The sequence below is a fragment of the Macrobrachium rosenbergii genome, chromosome 13 (genome assembly GCF_040412425.1).
Source record: "Macrobrachium rosenbergii isolate ZJJX-2024 chromosome 13, ASM4041242v1, whole genome shotgun sequence".
NCBI classification, from domain to species: domain Eukaryota; kingdom Metazoa; phylum Arthropoda; class Malacostraca; order Decapoda; family Palaemonidae; genus Macrobrachium; species Macrobrachium rosenbergii.
In genome coordinates, this window is record NC_089753.1 from 50281929 (window position 1) to 50308307 (window position 26379).

The window sequence follows — 26379 nt, forward strand, 5'->3', positions numbered from 1 at the left end:
TCGGGGCTTACGAAAGGGGCATTTGAAATCACAAGGGCTAGAGTCTATGACTCACGATTCATTAAACGGAAAGATAAATAAATAACTAAAAGAGTAAATGATGTTGGCAGTAGAGCTAAGGAAAAAAAAAGAGTGAGGGTTTTATTGTGTTAGGCGGGAATTTATCGTCCTTCACCTATAAATTATGGCCCGGACTATCACTTCAGTCTCAGGGCGAGAAAAGGGAACCCCGAAGGGCGCGACTCCTTCAGGAAGGGCTGACACGCATGCCCGGTGCTGAGGTAGGGGTGCAAGGGCGTGCCACTTCTCACTCTGTTATTCTCAATGATTTATACATTTGCGAGGAATGGTATCCCGTATTTAATTGCCTCTTGTGGTGATAATTTAAGGAAAGATTAATAGAGGATGATAAGAGATAGAAGTTCCTGAGGAACAGAAGAAGATAGTGGAGGGCCTGACATCCCCTTCTGGATTAGAGGTGCCAAGACCTTCGAAAAAGGAAATGGTGGCACAGGTGCCATGGGAGCTCTAGAGCTCTGTGTAAACTACCTGGAAATTCCCACGCCCATGGTAATTTCGCCTCAAATCTTTCTTAATGGGACAGTCGTCCTCGGCCGGGGAAGCGGAGGGCCCGAGACCGGAGGGCGGCACAGAGTGCCACCTGGGCCTGCTGCTGCGACAGCTGACGCAGGAGTTTTCCGTGCTGGTTCCACCATGATCCGTCACAGCTCTTGTAGTTCATCGGCCAAGTGAGAGATGGCAGAATCCTGACTTGCAATTGCGTCGGCGACAGACTGAGGCAGAGAGGAGACGGTCGGGGGCGGCGTGAGCAGCTCGCAGGTAATGATGACCAGCTCAGGCATGGGTTGCGAGGCCGCACCTGCAGGTGAGCTTCCGCTGTGGTCGAGTTGGATCCCGTGAGTGGAGATCGGGGTAGTGCTCTGGCGCTGGCGCTAGGGCAGAGTCAGGCACTATCAGAGGTTTCTTGGGCTCGTCGGTCAGGACGGACGAAGCTTGGCACTGCTCGGGGCATTCAAGTGGCACTGGCAGGAATTTGGCATCTCCGGAAGGGAGATCTGATTGGGGCCCTGGCACTGGCACTGAAGCAGGGCTGGGCACTGGAATTGGATTGGGAACCGATCGAGGGGGCCACTGTACATTGTACTCAGGTGGCACTGGTAGGGACTGCACGTCCTCCTGGTACCCAGGGGGCGCCAGTCTTGATGGAGGGAGAAGCAGGGAAGGATTACTCGTGCCCGTGGAATGATTTGGGGAATGTGGACCCCTAGATTGTCGTGATTTCTGTGGGGACTGAAAGTCCTGTCCCAGGATGATGTCATAGCCTCCAGGGAGATGGCTTGCTACTGCAAGATTGCAAATTTTGGATTGGTGAGGTCTTGTGACTCTCAATTGGACTGTAGTGAGTATCATCTTAAATTGATTTATTCCCTCGATTGTGACGAGTTTTCGTCTATTGACGATGGCTCCATAGGGAACTCTGCCCCTTCGGATGAGGGAGATTTGCGCGCCCGAGTCCTCGAATGCCGTGATTCGGCGTGCAGGGTGGCTACCTCGTGGAGGAGTCACGTGTACGGGCCCTTCGGCGGGAGGGCCTAATGACTTGGGATTTGTGACAGCCAAGGTGACGGTGGGAGTATTTGATTTAATATTGCTTGGGCATTTCGCCCATGCGGAAGAATGGCCATAAACCTTGCACGCCGTGCAAAAGGTCTGGCTGAAGTCTTTCTGCGCTGCCCCTGTGGAGGGCGCAGGCGAGTTATTGGGCGGTTTTCCGGGAGAGAGAGGTGCCGGTTTCTTGCTCCAGCACTGTTCGGAGGAATGCCCCGTTTTCTTGCAATAATGGCAAGTGAGGGGCTTGCCCGAGTTCCCATTTTTGTGGGAATTTGATCCTCCGAGGAGGGACGGGGGATTTATCTTCTGCCCCATGGATCCTTCTCGAGGGTGGTGAGTTTCCCACATCTGCTATCCGGCAACACTCAGTGAGTGTTGCTGGCGCTTTTTCCGCTATATGAGTGGCGAGGGCAGGAGGGGCGTAGTGCAGGAAATGCTCGAATTTAAACAGCTCGAGTACCTCAGCGGTGCTTGTGGCTCCTTCGGAATCAAGCCATTTTGTTAATGCCCGCTCCGAATGGTACACCCAATTGGACCAAGTCTGGCCTGCTTCTCTGGGCTGCTCTCTCCAACGTCTCCTCCACCGCTCGGGGGTAATCTCGTATGCCTTCGTAACTGCTTGGCGTATGGCTTCCCAGTTTCCCCTATCTTCTGCTGAAAGGGCGTGGTAGGCCACGAGGGCCTTTCTGCCCAGGAATTTAGTGAGAACAAGGGAGAGTTCTGCGGGGAAGAGGTCGCAGCACTCCAGAACTCATTCGGCCCTTTCAAGCCATACTTCAGGTTCGGACTCTGTCCATTTTGGCATGAACAAGTGAGCTTGGCTGAGGGCACTCATTCCCGCCGCAGGGGGCGGGGGGATGGCGTGCTGTCGTTCTAGCATCTGGAGCTCATGGGCGCGCTCTCTCTCTCTCTCCTGCCGTTCTCTCTCCTTCTCCTGCCGTTCTCTCTCTCTCTCTTCACGTTCTTTCTCCTCTCGTTTCTCTTGGGCAATTCTTTCTCTCTCTCTCCGCCTCTTGGGCAATTCTTTCTCTCTCTCTCTCTACGTTCTTTCTCCTTCTCCTGCCGTTCTCTTGCTCTCTCTGCCTTGGCATCATCCACTCGCTCTTGAACCCATTCTCTCAGATCTTGCCCCGATAGTCCCATGTCCTTCCCAGCAGACATGTAGAATTTGAAGTCCTCGTTTTGTTGGGCTCTGGTATTAGCCATCTTGAAATAATAGTTATATGATATGTCTGAAAAGACTCAGGCTGTCTGAAAGGACTCAATTGCAGGAATCTGAAACACTCAATTGTTCAGACTGCAGGAGAATGGATCTGTCTGAATAAGACAGGGGATCAATAAGTTTGAGGAGACTTTGTTAAAATTTAGTATGTCTCGGAAAGACGTGGTTGTTCTTGGTGAACGAATTTTAATAATCGTCTCGGAAGACGTAGTTGGATTTTGTCATGCTCGGACTTGGCCGTCTGTAGCGTGAAGTTAAGGAGTTGTTCTAACGAACTTGAATGATCAGTCCCGTAAGGGCTTAGATGTGTGTGAACTACACTATATAATCTCTCAAAAGGACTTGCTTTTGGGTTTCCCGCAGGAATTAGGAATTCTCGCCTCTCGCAACGTAGAAATTTTTTGGGGGAGTCTCTTAGGACTTGGAAATTGGTTGAGGAATTCTCGCCACGTGCGACGTAGAATTTTATTAGGAGTCTCTGAGGACTTGGAATTTTTGGTTGAGGAATTCTCGCCACGTGCGACGTAGAATCTTAGGAGTCTCTTAGGACTTGGAATTGTGGAATTTGGAGGAATTCTCGCCACGTGCGACGTACAATTTTAGGAGTCTCTAAGGACTTAGAATTTTGGTTGAGGAATTCTCGCCTCGTGCGACGTAGAATTTTTTAGGAGTCTCTGAGGACTTGGAATTTTTGGTTGAGGAATTCTCGCCACGTGCGACGTAGAATTTTAGTAGGAGTCTCTGAGGACTTTGAAATATGATTCGTCCCTTAGGACTTAGAAATTACTAACGGGAAAAACCCAAAGAAAAATGTTTGCTGAGAAATAAATGGAAAAAAAAAAAAATGCTACACACGCGGGCATGGGCGGGGGGGGGGTGCAGGACATCTGACCATCACCGGAGTTATTTTTAGATTCTGTGTGAATGGACCCATCTATTTATAGACCATCTGGGACTCGGGGGAATTTCCTGGGATGAGAGGATAACAGTAAAATGACATAGTAATTTTCCCTATAAGCAGAGTTTAAATTTCGCTTTCCTAACACCTAACTCGAATTCTAACTACACTGAGAGAATTTCAGCAATGCAAGCTGACTTCGTCTTGTCCCACGTGGGAATTTATTCGCGCCTAAATAATAATTCGCTAATCCGAAATGCGAAGTAAAATTTATCACAGAGGAATTTCTTTCGCACTATTCCTCGAAGCAAAGAATATGGCAAGGATTTTAACACAGAGGAATTTCGCACTATTCCTCGAAGATAAGGATGGTTAGCACTGGTTATTTCCTAACTACCTATCCTGAAAGGCATGCATTAATGAATCTAATATGGCAGTTCTTTTCTCTCAGTGAATACATGCATCCCTATTTCTAATTCCTAGGAACAGTCACGATTGTAAAAAGGTTTTGCTAAGATAAACACATTACTTATGTGGAATTTCCGGATCTGTGTGCTGGTTTTACACAAGAGGTTCGTAATTGTCTCGTACCCAGCTTAGCTTTGCTAATAGCTGATCTGGCAAGTTGCAAATGCAATAAAGCAACACTAGGGGAACTGCAACTGCAAAACGAGATCTATGGCCAGGTCGCCATTTTTTACGTTTTTCCTGGTGATTTAGTTTGAAATATTCTCTGTGAGACAGGTAGCAACAATTTAGGGTAATTTAGCCTTGTGATTCTGATTTCGTGGGTCCAGGAAAACATAAAAAAGAGGAAAACAAAGAGGGAATTTCATGAGCATAAGGCTCTTCCACTAAAGGGAGATATTACATAAACACGTGGGCAAACTTAAAGGAGCGTATTTACATACATGACATTAGTACGGGAAAGAGGCATGCAAGTAGATTATTGATCCTGGAGGGGATTCCTACGGGATGAATGAAACTGGGGGATTCCAGACACAGTCCAAGAAGCTTCCACGATATAGGGTCCCTCTGAAATGAGAGATATGCACATTATACACCAGTAATGCAAATAGACAAAAGAATAATGAATTCAAAGCTGCACTGAGGGTGCCAAGGGGCTTCTAATGATAGCTTAGCACTGCCGACACTCGAGGAGCACGGACATTTGACAAGAGATTCGGTGATTACTGGCTCTCAAATTAAGTAAATGTTATGAGACAAAAGCGTGACTGAATGGAGGTCTTCCAGAGCACTTTACCATAAGGCAGCTTTGGTTCCAGCGCAGAAAGCGGTCCGTGGATGACTTGCGATTTCCAAGGGCGAGTTCTTCCATATGTTAGGATGCAAGGGCTTCAGTAAAAGGGCAAGGCGATGGGGGACTTCTCGAAACTCCAAGCAAATGGAGTCGGTCATCGGTCCGGCTAGCATCCAAGGGAACACGTGGGCGGTGGCCGGAATTCACAGAGGGAAAGTATACTTTGAAAGGCCACGTGGTTAGTAGCTAACAGAGGGCCAAGGCATGGCCGAGATTCGGGGACTTCACTCCCTCTCTTCCAGCGCGTGTGAGAGCGAGGCCTCGTAGTTTCTCGCTTTTATCCCCTCCTATGGGGCAGGGGCACTTCCAGCATATAGGGGAGGTTGAATCATTTTCAGCTGATGCCCGCAGGGGGAGTTTTGCCTGTAAGAAAACGACCAGACAGAAATCACTTTTGCCTCAGAGAAAGATCTACTTAAAGGGAGTGGCCTTAATCTGTTTTAAACCCTTGTATACTGACCGTGTGAAGTATAGATCGCCCGACAGTAAATGAAAACAACAACAAAACAGAAAAGAGGGAGGAAGCAATTTTCTTGCTATTCGAGTTCTTGCTATTATATAATATATATATATATATATATATATATATATATATATATATATATATATATATATATATATATATATATATATATATATATATATATATATATATATATACAGTGCCCGCAGAAAGTCTTGTCGTAGTTGACACTACAAGAGCAGTTTCTTCCAAAGACCGCACATGCCTCATATTTCCGACGAAAAAATCGTGAGCCAATAATTTGCTAGTTGTCAACTCGTTATCTCTTCCTTATAGCGTAGGCGTACGTGACAATTCTCTCCGTATCTTTTCAAGGTCGTTTGGAACTGTAATTCTCTTGAGTTGCTGCCAAATTTTACGTGTTTCACGTAAATTTTTCGGTAAAGAGGCCAATTGCAGTGTCTGTATAATGCCTGGAGTTTATACTTCGTTTGAAGATCGTGTGGAAGTGATTGAGTGTCACAAATTAGGCTTACAAACTAAAGATATTGTTAGAAAAACTGATGTGAACCCACAAACAGTGCAGCGCATTGTTGCCAAGTACCAGGCAGAAGGCAGCAACCATGTACCGGAGCACAAAAAAGGGACTGGTAGGCCATTAAAAGTGGGTCAGAGAACCCTTAATGTCCTTAAAAGGGAGGCAGATGCTCACCCTTCGTATTCTGCCAGGAAATTTAAAGAAAAAAACCCACAGCTCCTTGGGGAGACGTCTGTTAGGACTATCCAAGATTACTTATCCAAGAGACTGGGTTTTAAGGATATTGTGGCATCAAAGAAGCCATTGTTAACTCCAGCACACCTGAAGAAAAGGGAGGCTTTTGTTAAAAAGTATGGTGGATGGGATGTAGGTGAGTAGCAGCGGGGCCACCATAAACAGCAATTGCAGAGCGTTGATGTGTCAACTCCTGTAAAACTTGCCGCTGCCATCAAAGTTGCAAGGGAATCCGTCAACACTGATCTCTGCGAGAGGCTGATTTCATCCATTCCTATCCGCCTCCAAAAGTGTAAGAAAAATAAATATGATGTTACAAAATACTAAGATGTAATTGGTGAGTACAGCAATAAAATTTCATGTCATAATTTATTATAGTTTTTTTTCTACCTATGCTTAAAGATGGGTGAAAGCTTTTTACATACAAGAAATCACTACTCCGACAAGAATTTCCACGGCTACTGTATATATATATATATATATATATATATATATATATATATATATATATATATATATATATATATATATATATATATATATATATATATATATATATATATGTATATATGTGTGTGTGTGTGTGTGTGTGTGTATATTGTATATATACACATTTATATTGCAGTATATATGTATACACATACATATACAGTCACCGCAAAAAACTCCGAGCATGATACTGGGTTTGAGTGTGAAATGTGCAGTTCAGGAAATAAGCGAAATAAATCTGAGAATAAAAGGGCTTAGGAAGTCTGTATTCATGAATTAGTGTTTCCTATAGATCACCATATCTTATCAACCTTAAACACTGATGCTGAAATGTTTTGTATTGATCTTGTGCACAGTCATGCCTGTTGATAAGATACGGTGATCTACAGGAAACACTAATTCATGAATACTGAGTTCCTAAATGCACGACAAAAATTACATTGTATTATTCAAACGTATTCTCGGACCTCATGTTCAGTTTAATCCACACACGAATAATGTCTTAACTCCCGTTAAACGTAATAAGATTATCATCACATCTCTCACAATGGGTCTTACATACAACTGGAAAACGCTCATTAATAACCGCGACCCCGACTAGGGATTAAGCTGAGAAGCAATAGATGGCGCTTGAATACGCCACTAATTTTCCCTCTCTAAAAAGATAACTTTTATGGAGTGAAATGAAAGTTTGACGGAGACCACCTTCGCTGTTGAGCGTGGGATAATATTTCAGTTCCCCCAAAAAACAACAGTAACGAAAGAAAACTGCTCAGTTGGCTGAACACTAATTACGTTATGAATAAAGTTCTGGAACATAAAAACAACCACAAAAAACTTTCAGCGCTTTGGTGAAATAAAAATGAACATTTAGAAAATTCTCCAGCATCGTTTGTTCAGTCAACTTCAAATTATCCGGGCAACATCTGACGAACCTGGAGATGATATAGTCCTATACTTTCCGGTAACCGGGTCCTTGGGTCTAGCACAGTGCCGTCAAATCAGACGGAAGCCAAAGATTGAAAATATATGTTTGTTCTCGTTAAAATTCTCTCTGTTTAATTGGATTTTTGTTGGGCATTCTCTAAAGGATTAAACTAGGTATATAGTGCACAAATACACACACGCATGCGCGCGCACACACACACATATATATACTATATATATATACATATATATACTATATATATATATATATATATATATATATATATATATATATATATATATATATATATATATATATATATATATATATATATATATATATATATATATATATATATAACTCACCAACGAACCATTACACCCACTACTGAGAACAACCAAAAAAGAAAAGCAACAGTAAACTCTGCCACCTCAACGATCCTGTAATTGTTGCGAAAAGACAAACACAGACAACACGAAGCACAGAAAAACTGCCTAAGCATCATAACGCTATGATTCTAGCATTCAACGGAGACGCAAAAATAAAAAGTAAAAATAAAAGACAATTCTGCGGGAGGTATACCGAACGCATATGAAATGACGGACGAATAATAATCATAACAATAAAAAAAAAATTTACCACCTGGGGACACCATGAGCCATCAAAAAAAATAAACACACACAGGGAACATTATATGCACGGGGCAGAAAGCGTCACACGCCACAGAACAGTAATTTCTGCATGGCTGAGTATACGACTAAATATGTCTCGGGTTAAAAGCATATAAATATGAAAAAATAAAGAAAGATAGCCTTGATAAAGGAGGAACAACCGCAGTCAGTAAACGAAAAGAGGGAAAGAGAACGAAAGCAGAATGAGGGCGGGGGGGGGGAATGAAGAGCTAAAAACTGTCCTTTCTCCTAAATAATTAGGACGAGCAAGAACACAAATGGAAGGAGAGAATTATCGCTAGACTCATTACCAAACCCTAAATGGGAGATGCAGCTGCAAGTATCTTTTCTTCAATTGGGGATATGTGTGTGTGTGTGTGTGTGTGTGTGTGTGTGTGAGAGAGAGAGAGAGAGAGAGAGAGAGAGAGAGAGAGAGAGAGAGAGAATTAATTCAAGTCCCAGCAAGATAATCCCACAGCGTAATCAGTCTAGATTCTAAGTTGACATCTAATAACCTGAACGCATTAGAGAGAGAGAGAGAGAGAGAGAGAGAGAGAGAGAGAGAGAGAGAGAGAGAGAGAGTTAATTCAAGTCCCAGCAGGATAATCCAACAACGTAGCCCTAATCAGTCTACAGTCTACGTTGACATTTAACAACGGATGCACATGATCTTAAAACGTTAATAAATTAATAATAAATGATTCCTGAATATTCTGAAGATATTAATCTTGATAGCTGGGGTGGAGAAGATCCTGGTGGTTTCTTCCCTTTGTTTTTTTTTCTAAGTTTCTAGTGTGTTGTCTCCCAAGATTACTAGACCCTATAGATTTTTATGTCGACATATCTTCGTGGATGAAAGCAAGCTTAGTAACACAGTGCCTATTCCAAAGGGTGGCATATCTGCAGACTGTAGTAACTACAGGCCAATCTCTATTCTCCCTGTGCTCTCAAAAGTTGCTGAAAAACTAATTTTTAAGCCACTATATAAGTACGTGGAACCTAAAGGATTGTTAGCTGATAGTCAATATGCATACAAGAAGCAGTCAGATACCTGCGATGCTCTTTCAGACTTGACATGCCATTTGCAAGGGAACGTTGATAAGGGTTTTGAGTGCGGAGTAATTCAAATACGTTTTAGCGCTGCTTTCCATTTAGTAAATCACACGGCACTTATTTTTAAACTTTAGAATCTTGGAGTAGGGGGATATGTTTTAGGATTACTTTAAGATTTCCTTACATTCAGACAGCAGAGAGTTGCTGTGAAAGGGATCTTTAGCGAACCAAAACCTGTTGTGAACTGAATTGAATACAGAATTTAGGCCAAAGGCCAAGCACTGGGACCTACGAGGTCATTCAGCGCTGAAATGGAAATGGACAGTAGAAGGTTTGAAAGGTGTAACAGGAGGAAAACCTCGCAGTTCACTATGAATCAATTGTTAGGAGAGGGTGGAAAGTAAGATGGAAGAAAGAGAATATGAAAGGAGGTACAGTAAAAGAAACGAGAGGGGTTGCAGCTAGGGGCCGAAGGCACGCTGCAAAGGACTTTAAGTAATGCCTACAGTGCACCGCAGTAGGTGCACTGAAGGCACTACCCCTCTACAGGAGAGACCTATTGTGTCTGGAGTTCCACAGGGCATTGTTCTTGGTCCACTGTTATTTTTAGTGTATGCAAGTGATATGGTTGTTGGCATGGAAAACAAGATTATTCATCATGCCGATGATGCAACACTTGTGGGTGTAATAAAGTCTCCATTTATGAGAAATGAAGCTGCCCTCAGCCTCAATCGGGACATGGACCTGATCAGAGAATGGTGTAGTCGGTGGGGTACGAGGCTGAACTCCAGTAAAACGGAAACACTATTGATTAGTAGATCTCGTACAGATTATCCACCCTATCCTTCCCTTCAGGTGGACGGAACTTTGCTGAATGAGTCTGAAGCTTTAACTATTCTAGGTGTGACTTTTGACTCGCATCTAACTTTTGAAAAACATCAACTGAAAGTTTCAGCAAATACCGCACGAAAGTTAGGTATTGTTCGTAAGGCCTCATATATTTAAAACAATGATAAAATCTAGGCAACCTGTTTTAGGTTATTTGTACATATTCCCTTTACTGGAATACTGTTCTCCGGTGTGGATGTCTGCTTCTGCCAGCGATTTATCTCTTTTAGATAGAATGGTTCGTGGTGGTAGGTTTGTTTCCTACAGTAGCAGATATGACTCGGACCATCGACGGCTGGTCTCTTGTTTGTTACTTTTTCATATATTCCATTTCAAGAGATCTTTCACATTCACAGTTGATCCCTGATCCCCTTTATCTGCCGAGAGCAACCAGATTCGCTGAACAACAGCACCAATATGCTTCGCTGTCCAACTTCTCAGTTCCAGAGGTCCTTTATTCTTCACACCGATGGGCTGTCGAACAGCCTCCCAGAGGATGTCGGGCAATAGGAACTTCAAAAGTTCAGGCGCAACGCAATGCATTACTACCCTAATACTATTCTTCTTGCATTTTGATACATTCTTATATATTTATCTATTTATTAATTTTTTTTAATCAGTGGTATCTTCTTTCTGTATTTCCTCTTACTTCTTCCTAATGAATACCACATTCTTTGGAAGCTTGAATTTCACGTCAAAAGTCCGTGTGGGCTTGTTCCATATTGAATAGGTTTCATCTACTGAATAATAATAATAATAATAATAACAATAACAATAACAATAATAATAATAATAATAATAATAATAATAATAATAATAATAATAATAATAATAATAATAATAACAGATAACCCATTATGTAAACCAATTAAAAAACACTACATTACAAGCTTAAGCGCAAAGAAAAACATACTTAAGCAAACTGCAAAATAAGCTTCGCTTTCTTATCTCATTAAGCTGGAAATTGATAAAACAACATTATTTCTTAAATAACGCGTGAAATGAAAGCAAACACGGAAGGACATTGTCCCACCCAGGAAGGATGCCTTCGAGATAGAACACTTTCCCTATTGTAAAAACGAAGCCAGCCTTCGCACCTTTATAAAGGCTATTCAAGACGCAATGGTTTCTCTTGAGAGCTCCATTGTACTGTATGTTTGCGGGAGATAAGCAGCAGATTCTCTTGACCTGTTTACACAACCAGCTGTTTACATTATCCGAAGATACATTCGACGTATGGAAGAGTATTTTTTTTAGTTCGTGGTTCCTGCTTTCGTGGTACTCCTTTTAATACCTAGTACCTACAATATATTCTATTTTCTGTTTTTAGGCCTGCACTGGGGCTAATAATAAATTAGGACCAAAGCATATTATTCCCTATTGGATACCAGCGAGATTATACCTTTACGACATAATTTAACAAGAAGCTAATCTAATCTACCACATCATATTCGGACATTTGGCCACTAGCACGCAATGGTTCCATTATTACAGATCATCATATTCCTGTCAAAATAGAATTCATGTCGATATACGTGCAAAAAAGTATGTATGAATGTATGAATATATATAATATATATATATATATATATATATATATATATATATATATATATATATATATATATATATATATATATATATATATATATATATATATACCGCAATGGATGGGACCTCTTTTCCTCGCAACCTCACCTGTTTACATTTGCAACGTAATTGAGAAAGAAATAAAAATTAATGTCACTCATTAACTGTGGGTTTCCACTCACCCCTTCATAAAATCTCTCCTTCATTCCCCAAAATGGTTAAGCCTAACCCCTCTCTCTGTTCAAAGTGATTGCCTTTAGGCCTAATTCCAGATTCCTTACCAGCATCAAGCAAGGCAAGGGAGGAGCCAAAAAGAGAAAGTTGGCCCCCCCTCATTCTGAACCCTCTACTAGGGTTAACTGATGCCATGCGGCGGTCGTCATTATAGAAAATGTGATGAAGATTGACCTTTGCACCACCTAGCTGGACACCACAGTGTAATCCCTGAAGGTTATTTATAGACGATGCAACAGAAATCGAGAGAGAAATGCGCTGGACACCACCCAAGGACAGACGTCCTTACCGTGCCTGTCATTCTGAACCTCCCATGTGTTCAACCCCGGGGTTCGAACCAATATACTTTGTAGTGGCATTATAATTTCCTCCTCCATCACCAGCACCCTATTGAACAAGGACACCGTTATCTTGACGAAGGCCTCGACTGTGGAATCTCTTGGCTCCATCCATGTGCAGTCCGCTTTCTATCCCCCACAGCGATGTTTCCTGTTATGAAGACATTGTCGGAATAGAATATTTATTCTGTGTAGGATTCATTATTTTAGCAGGCCCTTATACTACCTGCCCAGTAATTCATCATTCTTCTGATCTGTGTTTGTTATGTAAATACAATTAGTTACGAGAACCCATGAGTTTACGTAATTTTTTATCACAAGAAGAAGGCCTTAAGCCATAGATTTCCCTTGTTTGTCTACGAATTGTCCTAATATTGTGTCAGATGTGTAATAAATAGAAAGAACTCCCTGCATTCATCCGTTGCCGCCCAGAATCAAGTAAGTATCCCCCGGACATTCGTAGCAACTGCCGAACCTTGCCAGGATCCGATTGCCTTGCAATTATCAGTGGAATAGCAACTGCTAGCTGGTCTACATAATTTTAGAGTCAACCCTGATATCATACGCCCCTCCCCCCCCGCCCCCCCCAATTTTAAGCCCATGAGAAGAGCCAGCTCCACAGCATAAGTAAGTGTCGAAATATTTTGTTTAGGTTTATCCTAGGTGTGAAAAGTGACTGTGATCAGCATTAGGTAATTGACAGACCACGTGCATGCCAAATTAGTTCATGGGAAGAGAGGGCGTATTAACAATTCCACGAGATTTTCGTGCTATCACATGTTAGCTGCATGTTTTAAGAATAGGAAGCTTGGGAGCAACTCAGTCGAAGAATTAATAAAAGGAATAGAGCCCCTACTCCTTTGTGCACATGATAAGGACAATCTGAAAGTCCCAAATTCCTAGATAGGCACACTGTAGGCAACCACTCAGGTTAGACTCCAGCTATTTTTGCATCGCTGGATTTCTCTCTCTCTCTCGCTCTCAAGACGAGAGAATAGTGATGTAATGATAACCAAGAATTCTGAATATTCTAAGTGTTAATTAAAATAACGAAAGAGAAAGAGAGAGAAACTTTACATTGATGGACTTTGATAGATAGAGAGAGAGATTTAAGAAAACGAACAGAGAGAGAGAGAGAGAGAGAGAGAGAGAGAGAGAGAGAGAGAGAAGAGAGAGAGAGAGAGAGAAATCTCAAAATATCTCTGTGTTTTGGCTATATCGTGGTAACAAGGCCAGAACTCAGGAACGCTTAGTCAACCTGGAAATCACAAAGAGATTTGTAAACCACTACGAAAGCAAAACCTGTGTTGTGATTACAAAAGCCAAACTCGGATATGCGTTATGATCGTGTCATGGCTACGAAGCTATTATGACTACTTAATTGAGTTGAAAATCGCAAGGAATTTGTAACAAAACGCATGGTGGTCTTAGTTGGATAATCAGCCGCAGAAACCATAACTTCCGATGACATCAAAGCACCTCCTTTTGGAGGCGGTGCAATTTCCAAAATCCACCCAAAAATGGGATGTCTTTGGATAACTTCAACCGATTAGACATCTACCAAGGCGGGACTGAAGCAAGGTTTCTGCTTTTGATGGATGGGACAATTAACTTCCATAAATCCTTATCAAGTTGAGTTCTCAGGGAGAGCAACAGAAAAGGAACAGAAGAGCATATAGAAAGAGAGAAGGTAGCAGAGGGCAGCAGAGAAGAGAGCAAGGAAGCAGAAGAAGAAAGGCTCACTTTTGAAACTCCTGTAATCTTGCAGTACAATTCATTTTGTAAAACTACTGTAACTTTTATTATAATGTTAATGAAGTAAAGAAAACGAAATACAGTGGCAACTTCTTAAAGCCTCCTGGGAATACTACGCTACTACATAACAAAGCCAGACGATAAGCAACTATAAAGAAAGTAATCCTCTTAACTTGGCAACGAATAGCAGACATAATAGAAAGAAAGAATAATAAAGGAACATTACATAAATTCCGACACGGAATCTTCAATTCCAGGCCACGTGGGCCCATCCCTAACTGTTCGCCATCTTTGACTTGTGAGTTCCATTAGAAATTCCATTGTTATAAAAACTGCACACACAGCCCTCATATATAAATAACCTTTCTTTCGCTCGCTAATTTTCATCCAGAAGTCCATGCACCTCGCCGCATTTTTGAAGGTAATAAACCTTTTATTCTAACTGAGTAGGATATTCCTCAGCGAGCCGTAGTATTCCTGCAAATTTATTCCCACTGGAGTACCATTAGACACGTGTGAGATAAGGTTTGTTTTGATAATGGAGAATAACAATTTCTTTCCCTCCCCACGCATAACCTCGGCACCGGACTGCCTCCGAGCATGTTATAAAATTAAGCACTTTTTTTTCCTTACCATCGTGCATTGGAGATTTTAATATTCGATAGGATCCATGTACAGTGAACCCCCGTATTCGCGGGGGATGCGTCCCACACCCCCCCACAAATAGCTAAAATCCGCGAATACTTAAAACCCCTCTAAAAACACTTAGAACTGTCCATTTTTAGTTTAAACAGAGAAAAACCCTGTAAAACTGCATATACCTGAGTATTTTAATAATTTTATCACAAAAAGTCCATTTACTCATGAAAATTATATTAAAATACAGTAATCAGTGAATATTTTTGTGAAAAATACCGCAAATGGGCGAATTTTCCGCGAATGATGGCTAGATTTGTTCTACAGAGAAACCCGCGAATGCATGAGTCCGCAAATCATGAGAACGCGAATACGGGGGGGTTTACTGTACTGTTTTCATTATGCCACATTTAAAATTATTTGACAGAGCAAGAAAAATTTCCTTTACACACCATAAGTGTATAACCCGTAAGCCTTTTCTTTTTATTAGTTCTGCAGCATCTCTCCGCAAAATAAAATGGAGCGGCTATGGTTTACCCAGGCAACCCTACGTTCGGCCAGTTTTCTAGTCAGAACCTACCACTAGATGGCGGTAAGCTCTCAGAAGAAAACTGGCGGAATGATACACTACAAAAATGGCGGACAGAAAATAACTGTGGAGCCTGCGCTTGTTAGCGGTCATTTTTACACATTTCTGCTTTCAGTTTCGGTGTAGCGGAATGGCGCTAAGCGCCTTATCTGCTTTTTGACTGATTCCTGGCAAGCACGTATATTCTGGCAAGCGGTCATAATGCGCTGTGCGCGCTAACCACAGGGGTTACGGGGGGGGGGGAGATTGTACCCCTAACTGTTCCTTCCTTACACTGTTCACACAGACCACTAAAATCGCCTAAAAGGTCACTTTTCATCAGAAACAAATGCAATTCATTCTCACTGTCACATAATTTCACCAAATCAATAATAGTCATCAGGTTTGCAGCGGTAAATTAAACGTGAGAGGGTTCAGCAGACGCCATGTTAACAGTCTGAATTCTGTGCTAGAATGGTCGCGATGGGTCGGGTAATAGCTGGGTTGGGTCGCTGGGTCGGGGTCGAACTACTTACCTGTGCAGAGTGGTTGTTGCACGGTTACCCAGATGAAGGATAAACTACCCAATAAACTATACATAAAGGCTCACGTTAGCTTGAGCTAATTTTTCGTTCATTAAGAACCACTAAGTCTACTCAGGTATATTAAATTTTAACTAAAATTTGTCTCATTCAGACAGATTAATTTTTAACTAAGTCTTTTCAGACACCCTGAGATTTGTCTTATTCAGACATTAAATTTTAAGTGTCTTTTCAGACACCCTGAGATTTGTCTTATTCAGACATATCAATTTACACTCACTGTGAACATCTGAGTGTTTCAGACACCTAAAATCTAAGTCTTTTCAGACAACTGAGTCTTTTCAGACAACTTGAGTCTCTTCAGACACCTGAAATTTAAGTCTCTTCAGACAACTGAGTCATTTCAGACAACTTAGTCTTTTCAGACAACTTGAACCTGTTCATCTCGAACAATATTGAGTCTCGTCAGACATACTGAACCTGTTCCCTCGAACCGCCCTGAGTCTTTTCAGACATATTTGATTTTCTAATGGGCCAAGCCCATATAAGCGTTATTTCAAGATGTCTACGACATCCAGAGCCCAGCAAAATGAGGACTTCAAATTCTACATGTCTGCTGGAAAGGACTTGGGACTATCAAGACAAGCCCTGAGGGAATGGGTCCAAGAGAGGGTAGATGGTGCCAAGGCGGAAAGAGAGGCAAAAAGGCAGGAGAAGGAGAGAGAAAGAATAGCCCAGGAGAAACGAGAAGAGGCAGAAAGGTAGGAGGAGGAGAAAGAAAGAATAGCTCAGGAGAAAAGAGAAGATGCAGAAAGACAGGAGAAGGAGAAAGAAAGAATAGCCCAGGGGAAACGAGAAGAGACAGAAAGACAGGAGAAGGAGAAAGAAAGAATAGCCCAGGAGAAACGAGAAGACGCAGAAAGAAGGGCCCAGGAGAAAGGAGAAGAAGCAGAAAGACAGGAGGAGAAAGAAAGAATAGCCCAGGAGAAACAAGAAGAGGCAGAAAGAAGGGCCCAGGAGAAACAAGAAGAGGCAGAAAGACAGGAGAAGGAGAAAGAAAGAATAGCCCAGGAGAAATGAGAAGAGACAGAAAGACAGGAGAAGAAGACAGAAAGACTAGCCCAGGAGAAACAAGAAGAGGCAGAAAGACAGGAGAGGGAGAAGGAAAGAGCTCATCAGCTTGCAATGACAGCTCACGACATGCGCAACACATCAACACCCTCGCCTCACTCAACCCTCAGCAGTGTAGGCAACCCCATAAGAAAATGGGACAAAGCAGAGCCTGAAGCCTGGCTTGACCATATTGAAAAGGTCCTGACGACCTCTCAGCCCTCTACCAAAGAAGTGTTTGATCCTGGGATGGCACCTTGAAGGAAAGGGTGCCATTGCATTCAACGCTCTCCCCCCCTGAGGATCAAGGAAATCTTGACCTTGTCCACCAAGCCATTATAAAGGCTTTTGAAATAACTCCCGACCGTTGGAGGAAAAGGTGGAGAAATATGCCCAAGGAATCGGGCCAAACCAGGCCTGAGTGGATCTTCAAAAAGACCCAGGCCCTAAAACAATGGCTAGAATCTCTGAAAGCCACTAGTGAGAAGGATGTCCTTGAACTTTTCCAGCTCGAAGACTTCTTATTTTATGCCCCGCCAGCTCTCGCCACTCATTTGTGCAATAAGGCACCTAAGACAGTGGCTGAGTGCTGCCATTGGGCTGACATATGGGATACACATCATCCCCAGCTTAGTTCCCATGGATGGAAATTATATCCCTCCTCTCCTGCCTCAACCAACTCCCAGCAGCCTCACAACAATGGGCACCCCCATAAGAAACCCGTGTGTGGGCATTGTAAGAGAATAGGGACCCCACTGAACAGTGCCGTTTGAAGGTTGAGAATCAGCCAGAAAACCCCTCTACGTCCTCAAATGGGAAAACACCCCGAGCAACACCTGGGTTGTGGACGAAGGGTAAAGGGCCTACCTCCTCCTATGGGACAGGTCCAGGTAAAGATTATAGCCGGACTTATTGCCCTGCTTGCAAAGTCTATGGGCACTCTGCCCAATGGACAAAATGCCTAATAATAATAAGTCAAGTATGCCCGCCCTTGCCTTGGCACTCAACGATCCAACATCTGTAGGTCCTACAGCCCAGGGTCCCATCTATGTGGCACTTCCCCAAGGTAGGTGCCCCGCCAGCCAGGTCAAAGCATTTGGTGATTCTGGCGCACAAATGTCCCTCATCAGGGAAGACGGAGCTATCATTAACAGACGGAAACTCATCACGACTGAGGGTATCAATCACTTTAAGATGATACTTCCTACTGTCAAGTTGAGGATCACGAGACCTCATAGATCTGAAATTTGCAACCTCGCAGTCGCCAGATACTTCCTGGAGGTTATGGCCGACGTCCTCCTGGGCCAGGACTTCCAGTCCCCATCTAAGTTAGAACAATCCAGGGTCCAAATCCCCCAAATCATTTATTAGGCACGAGCAAATCTAAAACGCCTGATTTCATTCCACTGCCCGTGCCACCTGAGTGCAATGTACAGTGGCACCCTCCACCAAGATTGATTCCTGATCCCATTCCAGTGCCTGGTCCTGCCCCAGTGCCAGTGCCAGGGCCCCAAGAAGATCCCCTTCTAGGAGATCCTACTCTTGATCCACAATCTCTGCCAGTGTCAAGCTCCGTCCGTCCAACCCGACAAGCAAATTCCAAATTAATCATTAGTGCCAGACCCCGCCTTAGTGCCAGCGCCAGAGCACGGCCTTGATCTCCACTCCAGCGATCCCAGTCCAAGCCCTCTCTCTTCTCCCGGCTTGGCTCCGCTACCAATGCCAGTAAGAAAGACGGATCCCTCTGGCCACAGTGGAAGCTCACCCAAAGGTGTGGCCTTGCAACCCGTGCCTGAGCTGGTCATTCTTACCTGTGAGCCCCTCACGCACCCCACGACAGCTGCCGCTCTGTCTCAGTCTGCCACAGACACAGCAATGAGTAATGATTCTGCCATGTCTCAAATGGCCGATGAACTCAAGGAACTGCGACGGATCATGGTAGAGCTTGCAAGGAAGGCCTGGTGTCAGCCGTCAAGGAAGCCGATACAGGTGGCACTCAGATACCCTCCCTGGGCTCGGTTCCACCAATTACCCAACCAAGACAAACCATCACAGTAAGAGAGGTCCGTGGATAATTCCAGGCAGCTTGAAGAGAGCCCTGAGCTCTCCTGGCACCCGTGCCAAAATGGCACAGTGCCATCCCTTTACCCTACGAAGACTTTGGCACCTCTATCCAGACGAGGATGTCAGGGCCCTTCACCTATTTATTTCCTCTATAACTCTATCCCTTATTCTTTTCCTTTAACATTTCCCTTCCTTACTTTTGATTATTACTCACATTTATTTTATGCCTTACCAAGACCCCATTTTACCTAATCACCTCTGCCAATGTAGAGTGCCACTGACAGATGTGCCAATTGTATAAGTCCTACGACTTCCCTTTCATGCCTACTGCAGCATGATGCATTTACAATACGATATGCCATCACCATTAGTTATTATTATACGAGTGCAAACTTGGCACCGTGCCATTATCGTAGATGATGGCAAATGATCCAGCCAGAGGGGTTGCGCCCTCTGGCTACCTTTGCGGCCTCCTTGGGCTAAGGAATGATCCTAGCTGGTTTTCCATAGGCTAAGGAATGTAATTTCAGCATATTTAATCATCTTCTTTTATTAACAATCATTCATTACTCTGAATCTCTTTGTGAATCTCTGTAATAAATCTCAAGTCTCAGACTCGCGACCTTGCGTTTATAGTGCCCGAATGGCACTGAGTCATAGGTCAAGTATAGTGGGAGCACCTAACCAAGCCACGCTTACCTTAATGTAATGTCTCGTCAAGGCAGACTAACTGCATGTGCGCAAAATTTGTAACTGATTATTATTAAGAGTGTATGCAGTATCCCCAGAATTAACCTAACTCATTGTTTTAACTATACCATTACAGTGTGAAAATATTCTGATTAATGCTGCCTTAACGTAATAGGAATTTAATGATAAAAATATGTCATTTCTAGCAGCAAATATTTATTCTGCGTTAAGGTAAATGTTACAATACTGTTCGCCTCTTGAAATTAATTGCTACGCAGGAGTTCAGTTAAATTATAAGGCACCAAAGAGAAATGAGAGAGAAGTAAAGCAAAGTATTTAAGCGAGTTTGCTTGCTGGTAATCATTCTCACCTGTCTAGTGTGTAAATGCTAACTTGGTTGGGGAGGTGCAACCTCACCTGTTTTTACATTTGCAAAGTAATTGAAAAAGAAATAAAAATTAACGTCACTCATTAATTACTAGAACTGTTGGTTTCCACTCAACCCTTCATAAAATCTCACCTTCATTCCCCAAAATGGTTAACCCCTCACCCCTCTCTCTGTTCAAAGTGACTGCCTTTAGGCCTAATTCCAGATACCTTACCGGCATCAAGCCAGGCAAGGGAGGAGCCAAAAAGAGAAAGTTGGCTCCCCCCCCTCATTCTGAACCCTCCATGAGGGTTAACTGATGTCATGTGGTCATCATTATAGAAAACGTAATGAAGATTGACCTTTGCACCACCTAGCTGGACACCACAGTGTAATCCCCGAAGGTTACTTATAGACGATGCAACAGAAATCAAGAGAGAAACGCACTGGACACCACCCAAGGACAGACGTCCTTACCGTGCCTGTCCTTCAGAACCTCCCACGTGTTCGACCCCGGAGCTCGAAGCAGTATACTTTGTAGTGGCATTATAATTCCCTCCTCCATCTCCAGCACCCTATTGAACGAGGACACTGTCATCTTGACGAAGGCCTCGACTGTGGAATCGCTCGGCTCCATCCATGTGCAGTCCCCCTTCTATCCCCCACTGCAATGTTTCCTGTTATGAAGATATCGTCAGAATAGAATATTTATTCTGTGTAGGATTCATCGTTTTAGCAGGCCCTTATTATTACCTGCCCAGTAATTCGTCACTCTTCTGATCTGTGTTTGTTATGTAAATATAATTAGTTAAGAGAACCCACAAGTTTACATAATTTTCCCTCACATGAAGAAAGCCTTGAGCCATAGATTTCCCTTGTTTGTCTACGAACTGTCCTAATATTGAGTCAGGTGTGTAATAAAAGGAACTCCCTACGTTCAACACCGTTGCCACCCAGAATCAAGTAAGTATCGCCCGGACACTCATATAATATATGTATGTGTAGGTATATATATATATATATATATATATATATATATATATATATATATATATATATATATATATATATATATATATATATATATATATATATATATATATATATATATATATATATATATATATATATATAATATACTAACTAGTTATATATTAAGCAATATGGTTGATACCTTATTTACCAACCCTTGTGTGAGAAATTTTGTATCACTCAGTGGGAAGACTGAAAGAATGTACACTATAAATTGCAAGGGTAATTCCTTCCTCTAAATGTTCTCCAGTAATAAGGTAAAGGATGGGCTGTTAAGCATACAATTCTCCCATGCACACAACGTGTTTTCAGACTTGTGCCAGAAGTCCAAAGGATTAATAAATTTCTTGGTAAACCTAAGTAAATAAATTCAGGTAAAAGTAAATTTTATTTAAGTTCAATTAGACTATGAGGGACTCAGAGTAAATTAAATTAAGGCCATAAGAATTTCTGGCAAGTTCAGTTAGGCCAAGGAAATCAAGAATGTTTCGACCAGGTTAAAGTCTAGTTAAGACAAACTGAGTACCAAATTAATGGTAAATATGCAGACAGGTCTAATTTTGCCTAAATATTCTATTACGACCGAGTAATTATGTAAATCTATGTAAAATTGTTCAGTCTAAGCCTACGCACAGTTAATTCTCATAAGCTCCAACATTATCATAGCCTAATTAAATAAACTCCTCTAGAAGTAAATAAAATAAGGAAAACACTTAGTTACGTCTTTAAAACAAGTGAGTAAAACGTTAATTGACCAAACTGCTTCCATCGAACGACTGTCAAGTCAAATCGCCTGACCGAGACAATGATGACCTAATCTACAAATCGTATATCAACTGCAATAAAGTTAGCCTAAAATTTAACCATACTGATCTTAATTTACCCATAAACTTAAACAAATCCTATCTATTTAGGTTAGTAAAAACCCATGACCTCTAGTTATGTTCCTGGAAATGAATTTGTATGATGATGAAATTTGTGCCACTCACTAACATTTGTTCCAATGACAAAGCAAACAGATGGCCACTTAAATTTTTTGGTTGTACTGTATCCCGAGTCTATCGTGCTTATTCAAGAACTGCTAAAGTGAATAGCAATAGCGTTAGCCTTTAAAAAAATTATGACTTACTACTGTGTGATTATTGGATCTAAGGCTTCTAACCTAGATATCACTTGTCTTTATGGAAATAAGGATTAGAACCAGTGTATGTGCATTTTACAATCCATACTTGGAAATCAGTGAGGCTTGTTTTCTGCTAGCCTACATAAGACTAGCATATACTGCACCTACTGCAGAATAATCTACCTTGCCTGAAGTTTTACAGTTTCCTGTTGTGTACCATATTCATAAAATGTCAACAAAGTTACTGATACTCAAAACTAATAGGCTAGCCTATATGTTACACGACATTAGACTACATTATTAGGCAATATTCAGTAAATTTCATGTATCTTAGACTTACTAGATAGCCCTACTTTCCATTGGGGTTAAGTGGAATAGCCCTAGTGTGAAAGATTTTCATAACTTTTTGGGACACAGTCTAGATCCTTAGTCTCCTGTAATGCATAACTTAAATATTAAAATTATAAAACAAATCTAGGAACATCCTCAGCTAGGCTACCTGCTGTGTTATTTTCCCTAGTAGGTTCGTATTAGAGGTAACCACAGGAAGAGTACCACATGAAGAGGAAGAGACTATACCACATATTTGTACATCATGAGAAGGCTGTTGACAAAGTACCAAGAAAAACAATTGGATTGGCATTACTAATGCAAGGGGTTCTGAGTAAACACTTAATCTAGTAATATTACAGTAGAAAACAAGACCTACACTGATGGCAGTGGCAGGTGGATTAGAAAAATTAGATATTTGATGGAGTTTGCACTAAGGAATACTCCAACATTAAAGTCAATGGTTTTTATTTCAATAGTAAAATACAGTTTTCTAAATGCCAGTATACTGGGAATATGGTCATCAACTAAGATATCCATCGTTGCAGTGAATGGGTCACAGATGCGAATAAAGCTCTCCCTCTTTGATCTTAATTATAGCTCAAACATCTGTTAAAACCAGACTCCACACATAACCAGATATATGAATGGCCAGACTATCATACGACTGACACAATCCCAGCCTGCCTACTAAGCTGATCAGTTACACTAAACAAGAACCAGCTCCCATGCTTAGCGCTGGAGTCTGCAGACATAACTAAAGATGCCATGAGCCCAAGCAATCAAATACTGCAAAAGTAACATAAATGGGTTTGCTGCAGGTTACAAATACATCTGCATGTTCACAGTTTCTATAACAAAAATAAATAAGAAGCCCTATGATACAGCATGAAGACATACCTGGAGTACGAGCAATGTTTGTCAGTAGGTGGCCTCATCAAACCCAGAATGGAAACCCTGCAAAAGACAATATCCATAAATAAAAATCTCTGACAAAAAATTACATTGTACTAAGAAGCTTGGCACTAAAGGACAAGAATCCTAAAAAAGCCTCATCTCCTTCATCCCAATGTTAAAGCAATGGCCCATGCTGGGAGAAGCCAGCTTAATCGAAACCAACCACCAATCAACTAAGTATATATTTTTCTTAAAAACGAGGTCTCAGCAATGCATTCCTGCCCCAAGCAGACTAGGAACACGGAAATTAGTAAATGGTTAAGGACCCATTACTATGATAGGTTAGGGACATGGCACCTGGCAACCAGAGACACTGTAGGGACATAAATCCCTAGGGTGTCACTGGATGCCAGGTGCCATGTATCTAACATATCACTAGATGCCAGGTGCCATGCCCCTAACCTGTCTCTGGTTGCCAGGTGCCATGTCCCTAACCTATCATAGTATGGGTCCTTAACCAGTTACTAATTTCCATGTTCCTAATCTGCTTGGGGCTGGAATTCATTGCTGAGACCCAGTTTTTAAAAAAAAAATATATATACATAGTTGATTGGTGGTTGGTTTCGATTAAGCTGGCTTATCCCAGCATGGGCCATTGCTTTAACATTGGGATGAAGGAGATTAGGCTTTTGTTGTGACTGAAACTGTTTTACAGTTAATATTTCCAAGAACTTGCAGATCATTACTCCAACCAACTTATTTTGAGGAAAAGTGTTCAAAACATTGTGGGTTAGACGGAAATTATAAGATAATGAAGAAGTTAGGCTAACACAAATGCTGTAAACTGCACCAACAATATTGGTCAAAAATGCAAATCACACATGTAAAGTAGTCCAAAATATATATGGTGCATGTGTTTGGCAAGAAATAAACTCATAACAGAATTCCACCATAATGTCATCAATCATAGCATACCCTACCCTAGGATACACATCCTTACCCAGGTCAAATCTTCTTGCTTACTCCACTTAAAATAATGATGCTATCCCCTGTTGCATTTAAATCAAATATGTCAAAACTCGCAACAAATCCGTGTTTTGTATGTCAAACAAACATTTATATTAAATACATATTAAGTAGACCTATATCCTATAAATAGTACTAATCAGCAGACTGGTAACTTTCTCTTACATAGCCTACATGATGTCAGCTTTAAATACTGATTTTAAATTCTGTTTTTTTATGATTTATGGTGCTCCTGGTCAGGTTAGGTAGCAGGGTAAAGACCCAGTACCCTAGTACAAGGTTAGGACGCATCGCCATATCATACTCTAAATTTTAATAGAGCCTTAGGTTTGCTTAGGTGCCAGGTCCAAGGGGACAAAGCCTTCCCAGCCAAGTAAAGACTCAACTCCCCTGGCTAGTTAGCCTAGAGAAGATGAGGTTTGGATGCATCCTACTGTGCCTATTTTGCTCCATGACTTCCTTTGCATTCTAAGGCAGGTTAGACAAAGGGTCCAGTGTCTCCACCAGATAAGGACTCTGTAACCTAAGTTAAACTAGGTTAGCTAAGGTTAGGTTAGACTGCATCAATATATGTCTGGCTACATTTTTCTTCTTAAATATTCTTTGACGAAAGTATTTTAGGGCTGATTAGACTTAGGCCTATTGTTAGGCTTTTTATGCATTCCCTACTTAGCCTACTTGCAATTATGGTTTCCCTAGCCAACAACTTCGGTTTCCCATTGCGACCTTCCATAGCCTAAGCACTGGATATAAACAGAGTGATGAAAAATCATATACGAGTGGTTTGCACCATCAATAGGCCTAGACTAATTGTTAGAAATACATCAAACGTCGGTAGCCACTAACCAGAATGTATTTTTCCGTCAAATTTTATATGCTAAAAAGTGGTAACAGAGAGTACCTGAAAGGCATTCCTTAAGATATGTCCTTACACATACCAGTAATCTCCATTATTCCTTGATAAATCCAAAAATTAAAATAGTGATTATGAGTCTGTCAAGTGACATTCGGCCTAGATTAAACACCAATAATAATCTAAACCTATTTTTACATAATTCTCCTGACATACGTCATTTTGGTGATGAACAAGGTGATGCCATCATAATAATTCCATTTCCACACCAGTTTAGAGTTTATTTCAGAAAAATAATACGATCTTCCCGGGACTGCACTCACACTAACAAAACAAACAACTACAAAAACGGAACCCAGACTTACAGAAACATCCACCTACTCAAATAAAATCCCACAGTTTCTACCTTCACATATTTACTATGACTCAATGTAAAAATCAAATCATACAAGCAATTATAATAGAATATTTTTATAGCCACAAAACATTATTTAAAATAAGAAAATTAATTTTTAGAATGAATTTAAATTAAATTTAAGAATTCATTTCATATGTTTTTAATGGGGGGGGGACAAATGTCAACATAGTGTCAGATGTAAGTTGTGTTTGTAAAGTGAACAAATCGTGCTTTTGCAACCTTTCTTTGAAAGCAGTAAGACCTATGGAGGAATATTTATTCCATATGAAACGGTTTAGAGGTAAGGACATTCCTATCTTGGAGTAATCAACATAAATTGATGTGAAATCAATAGGGAAAAATTAGGCCAGTCATTGGCTACTTTTAGATGATAACGGAGTAAGCCTATGTATAACCCCTTGTGAACTGTAGACCTGATTTATTATCTAGATTTCCAAGTTTCCGTCATAAATGCCCGTCGTAAGAATGA

General features: G+C 41.5%; 1 long non-coding RNA gene across 2 annotated transcripts in view; it reads right to left on the bottom strand.

Annotated features, from left to right (window-relative positions):
- Window positions 1–25855, bottom strand: part of LOC136845294 (uncharacterized) — a 676812-nt gene extending 650957 nt beyond the window's left edge. The window contains exons 1-2 of one of the 2 annotated variants that reach the window (XR_010855135.1): window positions 25709–25855; window positions 23617–23673 (exon numbers count right to left, since the gene is read on the bottom strand). This is a non-coding gene — a long non-coding RNA (uncharacterized lncRNA). The remainder of the gene's footprint in view (window positions 1–23616; window positions 23674–25708) is intronic. The other variant, XR_010855136.1, reaches the window with a different exon arrangement.
- Between the last annotated feature and the right edge of the window lie 524 nt (window positions 25856–26379).